Genomic DNA, 10,517 nt, shown 5'->3' with positions numbered 1-10,517 from the left:
GTCAGTGTAGAATATTAGTTTAGTGTCAGTCTAGGGATAGTGTGAGTGTAGTGAGGAGGACCATCATTCAGCTTTGTATAGTGTGCAGCTAGAGTAGGGACAGCTCAGATAGTTTCACTGTAGTGTAGTGAGACCGTGTCATTCATATATACATTTGTTTAGAGTAGGGACTGCTCAGATAGTTTCAGTGTAGTGAGACTGTGTCAGTAATCTTTACATTAGTGTTTAGCTAGAGTAGGGACAGTTCAGATATGCCGCGTACACACGAGCACGCTATCTAGCGGACTTAATTTGATCGTGTGTGGGCTCCAGTGGGCATTTTATTCCCGAAAGTCTGGCAGACTTTGAAAGAAGACTTGACTCAAAATTGTCCGCCGGACTCGGCTTTTGAGTGGGCAATCTGCTCATCTGTGTGCTAGTTCACCGGACTTTCCAAATGAATGGACTTGCCCACAAACGGACTAAAGTCCGTTCATTTTGAACGTGACTCCTGGTAGACGGACTAGAGAAGGAAGTCAATGTCGCCGCCTCCATCGGCGAGATTGACACCTTGCGAGCCCCGTCACCTGGTATGGGTTTTAAGGGTAACCCCTACACCGAAAAACAGCGTGGGGGTTCCCCCAAAGTCCATACCAGACCCTTATCCGAGCACGCAGCCTGGCCGGTCAGGAAAGGGGGTGGGGACGAGCGAGCGCCCCCCCCTCCTGAACTGTACCAGGCTGCATGCCCTCAACATGGGGGATGAGTGATTTGGGGAAGGGGGGCGCCCTGCTACCCCCCACCCCAAAGCACCTTGTCCCCATGTTGATGAGGACAAGGGCCTCTTCTCGACAACCCTGGCCATTGGTTGTCGAGATCTGCGGGCGGGCGGCTTATCGGAATCCAGGAGCCCCTTTAATACATTGTACCCCTACCCATTCACCTGGGGGAAAAAGTGTCAATAAAAAATACACACTACATAGGTTTTTAAAGTAGTTTTATTAGGTAGCTCCGGGGGTCTTCTTCCGACTTCGGGGGTCTTCTCGCCGGGCTCCTCCGCTATCTTCTGCTCTTTTGCTGCTCTTTTGCTAGCGGAGGAGCCCCGGGGCTGCCTAATAAACGACTTTAAAAACCTGTGTAGTGTGTTTTTTTTATTGACACTTTTTCCCTCAGGTGAATGGGTAGGAGTGGCGATGTACCCCATACTCATTCACATAGGGTGGGGGGCCTTTGAGGATGTTCCACAGATGCTTAATAGGGTTTAGTTCTGGAGACATGCTTGGCCAGTCCATCATCTTTACCCTCAGCTTCTTTAGCAAGGCAGTGGTCATCTTGGAGGTGTGTTTGGAGTTGTTATCATGTTGGAATACTGCCCTGCCACCCAGTCTCCAAAGGGAGGGGATCATACTTTGCTTCAGTATGTCAGAGTACATGTTGGCATTCATGGTTCCCTCAATGAACTGTAGCTCCCCAGTGCTGGCAGCACTCATGCAGCCCCAGACCATAACGCTACCACCACCATGCTTGACTGCGGGCAAGGCACACTTGTCTTTGTATGCTTCATCTGGTTGCCACCACACATGCTTGACACAGTCTGAACCAAATAAGTTTATCTTGGTCTCATCAGACCACGGGAAATGGTTCCAGTAATACATGGCCTTAGTCTGCTTGTCTTTAGCAAACTGTTTGCGTTTTTTCTTGTGCATCATCTAAAAGAGGCTTTCTTAGGCGCATGCGCGGCAGCTCGATGGACGGACGCTTCCCCTGAGAGCTCCGCTCCGCTCCAGCCTGATACGCCCGCCAAAGCGAACATTAGCGGAAGAAAGCCGGCCGGATCGCTCCACCGCCCGCACAAAGCTCCGGGGATCCCGTTCGTATGCCCGGCGGCTCCGCCAGACGGGATTTATCCCATCAACTCGACCCCGGAGCTCAGGCCTCAGATCGTGCCAAGATGGCGGCCGCCATTTCCCCGCGAGGCCTACCTCAGAATCCAGGCCAATCCGCCGCGGAGATGCAGGGCTGGGACACACTAACGGAGGGACATCATCCTCAGACTGTGAGTGATAATCTGGCTCAGCCATTTCTGTCCCCCGCGTCCACAGAGTCGCTATTGAGTAGAGTGCTGGATGGGCCCCCCACCTCCCCCATGGAGGACATCATCAATACCCCTGAACACCATAGTACTCGCCCTAAAACTGCCCAGCATTCCCCTCATGATCTATCTTCTCTGATGAACACCTTTTCTGAGATGTTAGCCAGAGGATTAGCCCAAACTGCTGCTCAAATTACATCCACCATTCAGGCTGATCTTCTCCATTTGGGAACCAGAATTGAAGCTATTGAATTTAAAACAGACCAAATGGCAGCTGTGGCTAATCAAAATACTGACAGGATCCAGGACCTACATGAACAACTGGACTTTGCATACTCGAAAATAGATGACCTCGAGAATAGATCTCGCAGATACAATTTTAGGCTCAGAGGCCTCAGGAATCATTTAAAGACACAGACAAGATTGTTCGTGCGTTCATCAAAACTCTGATCCCTGACATTCCTGACCACCGCCTGGAGCTGGACCGAGCCCATCGAGCTCTTCAATCCCCACGACAAGATGGCCTTCCTAGGGACATTGTGGTGAAACCTCATTTCTTTGGTGTAAAGGAGGAGGTCATGCGCAAAGCCAGAGTCACCGAAAACCTTTCCATCCAGGGTCATCCGATACAACTTTTCGCCGACCTTTCACCGTACACAATACAGCAACGGAGATCACTCAAGCCCCTCTTACAAGTCCTGATGCAAAAATCAATTACTTACAGATGGTCCTTTCCATTGCGCCTGAACTTCTCATTTCAGAACAAACCTTACAGCTTCTCCAACTTAGTGGAAGGAGAACGCCTCTTTCTTCGACTGGGCCTCATATCCCATTCTCCCGCTTCGACACCTGATACAAGGAACCCGACGTCGGCCAAACGTCCTCCTCCTTCTAGCCCCATCCAACCTCTATGGCAAAAGCAGCAAGCAAAACGCTCTAAAGACGGTCGTCCACCCTAAAGCGAACTCAAAAACTCTTCTTTTTGATTTTACTGAAAGGGCGTGCTCATTTTTCAGCCCTGGTTCTTCCGGTGGTTCATTTAAGTATCCTCAGAATTTTTTTTTTTTTTTGTTTCCGTATTTTGTGTGTTTTTTTTTTTTCAACATGTTTTAGGCCCCTCTCTTCCCATATCCCCCTGTTTTAGGCGGAATGGCTGGAGCGGCTGCACTTCGCCTCCCTGTGCTTCGGAGTGAGCCCCTGATTGTTTTCCTGGGCCCACCTGGAGACCACTTTTGACCCTCCCTTGGGTAGACCCCAGGGCAGGGAGATCCTAGGGGCAAGGACGGCGGCTGTCCTACCCCACATGAGATCTTGGTTAACACCTAAGCCGTACCCTTTTTTATTTTTGGTGCTTTTTGCTTTTTTTTTATCGTTTCATCTATTTAATTTACTTTTATTGTTATTTGCTTCACATAATTTTGTGATTTTCTTTTTTCTCTTTTTTCACTTTTTTGCTAATCCAGAAATGAGTTACTCATACCCGATGCTTGTTCTTGCAGGATTTCATTGTTCTACTATTTGTTTGAATGACCAGACTGTCAATACTAACCTATGTTTTTTTTCTCTTATAGTTTCTTTTTCCTTCCTCTTCTCCTTCTTCTTTCGTGTCGGTGGGACACCCTGCACTGTGGTTGCCGACCACCAGATGTTCCCTGTTCACCCGAGGTCTGCACCTTTTGAGCTCTCCCGTTCCCTACTATTAGTTTCGGTAAGGTCTATAATGTTGATGTTGCGTGTTGCTCCCCTTCTGATCGATGCATTCTGACACTACTAATCTGGTCCCACTAAAGATTGCCTCTCATAATGTCCAAGGGATGAGCTCGCCTGTTAAACGGCGCAAATTGTTCAACCACTACAGTTCCCAGGGACTTGACATACTCCTTTTACAGGAAACCCATTTCCCATCTTCTTATAACCCTCCCTTCATGCATGGCTCATACCCTCAGTTTTTTTTATCCAATGCACAGAATAAGACGAAGGGAGTAGCCATCTGTTTCAGAAAACATCTAAAATTTTCCCCTTCAGAAGTGGTGAGGGATCAATTAGGCAGATATATTTTGGTTAAAGGCACGATAGACGGCGTACACTACTCCGTAGTCTCTTACTACACCCCTAATAAAGGCCAGGCTTCCTTTTTTGCCTCCATGATGTCCTCCATCGGCCCTCAGCTGGAAGGTAAAGTTATTATGGGTGGTGACACGAATATTCCTTTCGATCACTCTCTGGATAAATCAGGCTCTGGCAGCCCTAATACACGGAGGCCCCCAAAGCAAAGTACCAAAATAGCCTCTTCTCTTCGGGCCCTGGGCCTGGTGGACATTTGGAGGGAATTAAACCCAAGATCTAAAGATTATACACACTACTCTGCCCCTCATCGCCTCTATTCTAGGATAGATCATATATTTATTCAATCACAAAACATTCCTGAGGCTCAGAAAGCAGTCATCAGGGACACCTCCCTTTCCGATCACTCTCTAGTTGTTCTTTTTCTACTCCGTTCTCGTAACTCTCCCAAGCATTTCACCTGGAGGCTTAATGAAAGCATTTTAAGTGATCCGGTACAATGTGAAATCCTTGCGCAAGAAATTTTAGAATATTTCCGCATCAATAATACTGCATCTATATCCCCAGACACCCTCTGGGCCGCCCATAAGGCGGTGATTAGGGGGAAAATTATTCAGATCACCTCACGACTAAAGAGAGAGAGAGCAGCGGTTATTTCCGACCTCCAAAGGTCATTTCAAGCACTCAGTAAATCTCATAAACGAAACCCCACCAAGGTTTCTTTGGAATCCCTTGAATCCACTCGAGTAGCCTTAAATCTAGCTTTAACCACGGAGGCTGAAAAACAGCTTCGCTGGTCTGGTGCCCGTTTTTATTTCCAAAAAGACAAGATTGGTACTAAACTGGCGGCGAAATTGTCTCCTAAACCTCGATCTGTTCACTTCCCTAGGATACGCATGCCAACTGGAGATCTTACCCAAAACCCGTGCAAGATTATGAAAGCATTTCAGGAATACTACACCTCACTTTATAAAAATGACACTATTGACTCTCCTACTCACATAGTTGATTTTCTGAGTAATCTTCCTCTTCCGAAACTCTCTAGGGAACACTCTGATCTCATGGATAGCCCGGTTACGGAGGCGGAAGTTATTCAGGTTATTAAACAGCTTAAAACACAATCAGCTCCAGGCCCTGATGGCTTCTCGGTAGCATACTATAAAAAATTTTCAACTCAACTCATCCCATATATGGTCCGATTCTTCAACCATATTAGATCCGAATCTCCCCTGGATGGAGCCCTGAACCTGGCCTATATCTCAGTCATTCCCAAACCGGGCAAAGATGCATCTTTAGTATCTAATTATCGCCCGATCTCTTTAATAAATAACGATCTCAAAATCTTGACGAAAGTTTTAGCCAATAGGCTCTCTTCTTATATAGCACTTTACATCCACAAAGACCAGGTGGGAGACAGGGACCAGACCAAATTCGGAGAGCAATTGATATTATTTCCCTCCTCAATTCACAATGGGACGGTGGCCCTCAGCAAGCAGGCTATCTCCTCTCCATTGACCTACAAAAGGCATTCGACACAGTAACCTGGCCCTATCTTTTCAAGGTCCTGGAGCACTGGGGTTTTGGCCCACGATTTTTGGGGATTTTGCGAGCTTTGTACTCGAACCCCCTTGCCCGGGTTCGTTTGCAAGGCTGTTATTCTGACCCTTTCCCCATTGAAAAGGGGACAAGACAAGGTTGTCCACTTTCCCCCATCCTTTTCGCTATCGCCATTGAGACATTGGCCATAGCGATCAGGCATAACCCTAACATTAAAGGTGTCCTTTGCGGAGGACAAGAACACAAATGCGCACTATTTGCGGATGATATCCTCATGTTCGTTACGTCCCCACTAATCTCTACGCCCAATATACTCTCCCTGCTTGACCAGTTTAGTAGAATTTCAGGTCTCCATGTTAATGTCTCCAAATCCATAGCCTTAAATATCACGGTTCCTCCTGAGTTACTACAGAATATTCAGAACCACTTTCCAATTCATTGGTGCACGTCACATTTCCCATACCTAGGAATTAACCTCACGCCGAAATTCGATACCCTTTTCTCTGCGAACTTCCCAGCTGCCTTTAAATCACTCACTGCTGACCTGTCCTCCTGGTCCAAATTCGAGCTTTCTTGGCTAGGACGCATTAATTCCATAAAGATGACTTTCCTCCCACGTATCCTATACCTATTTAGGGCTCTCCCTATCCCAATTCGCAAATCGCAGTTACATAAAATCCAATCCAGCATACTACAATTTATCTGGGGTTCCAAAGGTAGGAGATGCTCTAAACATATCTTATATCGTCTTAAATCTCAAGGGGGACTTGCCCTACCTAATATATGGTGGTACTATCAAGCAGCGAGGCTAGCCCAGTTTTCCATTGTCTATGCTAGGGGTACCAAACCTGACTGGGTTGCTATGGAGAGACAAGCAGTCCCTAGACACACGTTAGACTATCTCATCGGAGTTCCAACCAAAATGAGACCTCCAATTTTAGCCCCCACTCTCTCTCACTCCTTGTCCCTGTGTGACCTTTTGTATAAAAATTCAGCCCTGATCTCTCCATGGCGCCCACTGACGCATATCTTTCATAACCCTAAATTCCCTCCTGGATTGAATATTTTTGCTTTCAAATGGTGGCTCAATAAAGGCTTATTTAGAATAGGGAATTATTTCACCCCCTCAGGTCCCTTCTCCCTTTCCTACTGCCGCAAAAAACTGGAAATGCCAAATGAGGAGAGGTTCCGCTTTTCACAGATCTCACACTTCCTCCATTCTTTATGGCCGGATAAATCAATCCCCCTTAAAGTTACAAATTATGAAACATGGTGCTCGGATGTTGTTGATCAGAGGGGAGGAATATCCATCATCTATTCATCCTTGGCCTCGGCTATGTCGAAACCTTCTTATGCCCAGGCTTGGGAGAAAGATCTCGACTTGCAATGGGAGAGCGACAAATGGTTCTCCTGCCTCCAACGGTCCTATAAGGGCATTATGAATGTGTCTCTGATTGAAGCTAGTCTCAAACTTCTTCTTAGATGGTACAGAGTTCCCTACCTTATTGCAAAAATTTATCCTGACGCATCTCCGTTATGTTTTCGTCAATGTAATCATATTGGTACCCTACTCCACACCTGGTGGTCATGCCCACGTTTGAGGGGCCTTTGGAATAAGACCTTTGCTCTGCTACGCAAACTTACACGTGCCCAGATCCCCCAAACGCCAGATGTTGCATTATTAAACCCCAAAATTGAAGGCATTTCCAAATATTCTCAAGCGCTGATTTTCTTCATCCTCTTAGGCACGAGAATTACAATAGCTGCCCACTGGAAAAAAACGACAGTTTCGTTCTCTGCGGTGAAAAATAAAGTTTCCTGGATCATGGCACAGGAGAAAATAGTCAGTACCATACAAGACAAGAAGCGTAGGTTTGAGCTTATATGGGAACCCTGGGCCAAATATTGCCACATCCCACTTTACCCGGGTTACTCTTTCTCTAATTGATGGTTCTTTTGGGTGTCCCACCTTCTCTCGGTTTCTCTCCTCTTTCTCTTTTCTCCTTTCTTCTACTTCTTACCTTTTTCTTACTTTAGCTCACTTTCCCCTGCTCTCTTTTCTTTATTGATATCTTCATCTTTCTTCTATTCTTGCTAATGTCTGGTCTATACCGGTTAGGTTTTGGTTTTAACATGGTTAGTAACATAGTTGATCAGGTGGGAGGGGGGTATATCCCTCTACCTCCTTCCTACATTGTTACTTGGTTTACGGTGCTGGGGCTTTTACATACTTAGTTATGCTACACTTTCTGTGGAAATAATTAAATAAGATAACCCCCCGTTCTGTTGGCTGGGGAGTCATTGAAGGTCCCATCTACTTTGTTTCCCACACTGGGGTGGAGCCTTGATAGCTAGCGGGGGGGGATGGGCAGGGGGAGTCCCCGGTCGCAGCAAGTTCCCGTAAGGGGCGGCTGGGGAGGTCTCTTGTTCTTTGCTCTACCGTGTTGCATTGCGGGTGGGTGGGGAAGGTTATTTCTCACCTGGATGTTCCACCTCCTTGCTCCCCTTCACCCTGTTCTTTTGTATGATCTGTTATCTAGCTTTTATGTTATGGGATCTGACGAAAATCCAGCTTAGACAGCTTATTTTCACTCCCACTCTAGCCTCATACGTGTACTGTTTTTTTTTTCTTTCTTGTGCTTGTTTCTTCTTGACGAACTGAGTAACATTTTTGGCCTTATGGCTGGTTAGTTATATTTCTGTAACTTGTTTTGCTCATCGAATTCATCCTGTACATTGATGTTTCTATTGCTTTGTACTGCTGTAATCAAAAAATAAAAAACTTTTGAAAGAAAAGAGGCTTTCTTCTGGGATGACAGCCATGCAGACCAATTTGATGCAGTGTGCGGCATATGGTCTGAGCACCGACAGGCTGACCCCCCCACCCCTTCAACCTCTGCAGCAGCAATGCTGGCAGCACTCAGGTGTCTATCTCCCAAAGACGACCTCTGTGTATGCTGCTGAGCATGTGCACTCAACTCCTTTGGTCGACCATGGCGAGGCCTGTTCCGAGTGGAACCTGCCCTGTTAAACCGCTGTAAGGTCTTGGCCACTGTGCTGCAGCTCAGTTTCAGGGTCTTGGCAATCTTCTTATAGCCTAGGCCATCTTTATGTAGATCACCAATTATTTTTTTCAGATCTTCAAAGAGTTCTTTGCCATGAGGTGCCATGTTGAACTTCCAGTGAACAGTATGAGAGAGTAAGGCGGTGTACACACGGGCGGACTGTCTGCCCAAACTAAGTTCGTCAGACAGTCCGCTCAAACTTTTGAATGAACGAACTTGCCCACACACGGCACTTTTTGAGCAGACTAATACGGCAGACTAAGTTCGTCGTACTAAGTCCGCGCAACTTTTGAAATGAACGGACTCGCCCACACACGCGGAGGAAAGTCCGCTCATTTCGAGCGCTTGTCAAGGTAGGCGGGGCCCGCGAAGGAGACGTCGCGGGCCCTGCCGCCTGGAATGGACTTACAGGGGAACCCCAACGCCGAAAAAAATCGGCGTGGGGGTCCCCCCAAAGTCCACAACAGACCCTTGTCTGAGCACGCTACCCGGCCGGCCAGGAAAGGGGGGCGAGCGAGCGCCCCCCCCCCCTCCTGAGCCGTACCAGGCCGCGTGCCCTCAACATGGGGGGTGCCTTGGGGAAGGGGGGGCCGCGCGGCCCCCCCACCCCAAAGCACCTTGTCCCCATGTTGATGAGGACAAGGGCCTCTTCCCGACAACCCTGGCCGTTGGTAGTCGGGGCCTGCGGGCGGGGGGCTTATCGGAATCCGGGAGCCCCCTTTAATAAGGGGGCCCCCGGATACCAGCCCCCCCACCCTATGTGAATGAGTATGGGGTACAATGTACCCCTACCCATTCACCTGTGAAAAAAAGTACAAAAAAAAACACAACACAGGGTTAAAATATTTTATTGCACAGCTCCGGGGGTCTTCCGTCTTCGGGGGTCTTCTCGCCGTACTCCTCCGCTATCTTCTTGTAGCTCTTTTGCTAGCGGAGGAGTCCGGCTTTCTTCCTCCCCGCCGCCGGCCTCTTCTCCCGACTTCGGGGGTCTTGTCCCCCTCTTCGGTTCTTCTGCCGGGCCACCGCGCCTTCTTATAGCTCTTTTAGAGGCGGTGGCCCGGTCTTCTGTCGCCGCCGTTGCCGCCTTCCGTTCTTCTTCTTCTTCTTCTTCTTCTTCTTCTTCTTCTCCAGGAGATGTTGACACGACGCTCTCTCCGGCCGGAATGCCAGAGCCGCGCTGCGCTGCCACTTATATAGTGACAATGGGGCGGTGTCACATGGTATATGTCACATGGGTTGGTCACATGGTGACCCCGCCCCCTTACGATGTCATAGTCCCCATGTGACATCAACCCATGTGACCAACCCATGTGACATATACCATGTGACACCGCCCCGTTGTCACTATATAAGTGGCCTCGCAGCGCGGCTCTGGCATTCCGGCCGGAGAGAGAGCGTCGTGTCAACATCTCCTGGAGAAGAAGAAGAAGAAGAACGGAAGGCGGCGACAGCGGCGACAGGAGACCGGGCCACCGCCTCTAAAAGAGCTATAAGAAGGCGCGGTGGCCTGGCAGAAGAACGGAAGGCGGCGACAGAAGACCGGGCCACCGCCTCTAAAAGAGCTATAAGAAGGCGCGGTGGCCCGGCAGAAGAACCGAAGAGGGGGACAAGACCCCCGAAGTCAGGAGAAGAGGCCGGCGGCGGGGAGGAAGAAAGCCGGACTCCTCCGCTAGCAAAAGAGCTACAAGAAGATAGCGGAGGAGTACGGCGAGAAGACCCCCGAAGACGGAAGACCCCCGGAGCTGTGCAATAAAATATTT

The sequence above is a fragment of the Lithobates pipiens genome, unplaced genomic scaffold (assembly GCF_037356315.1).
Source record: "Lithobates pipiens isolate NorthernLeopardFrog02 unplaced genomic scaffold, aLitPip1_a1.2 Scaffold_13, whole genome shotgun sequence".
Taxonomy (NCBI): Eukaryota; Metazoa; Chordata; class Amphibia; order Anura; family Ranidae; genus Lithobates; species Lithobates pipiens.
This window is presented reverse-complemented; position numbering follows the sequence as displayed.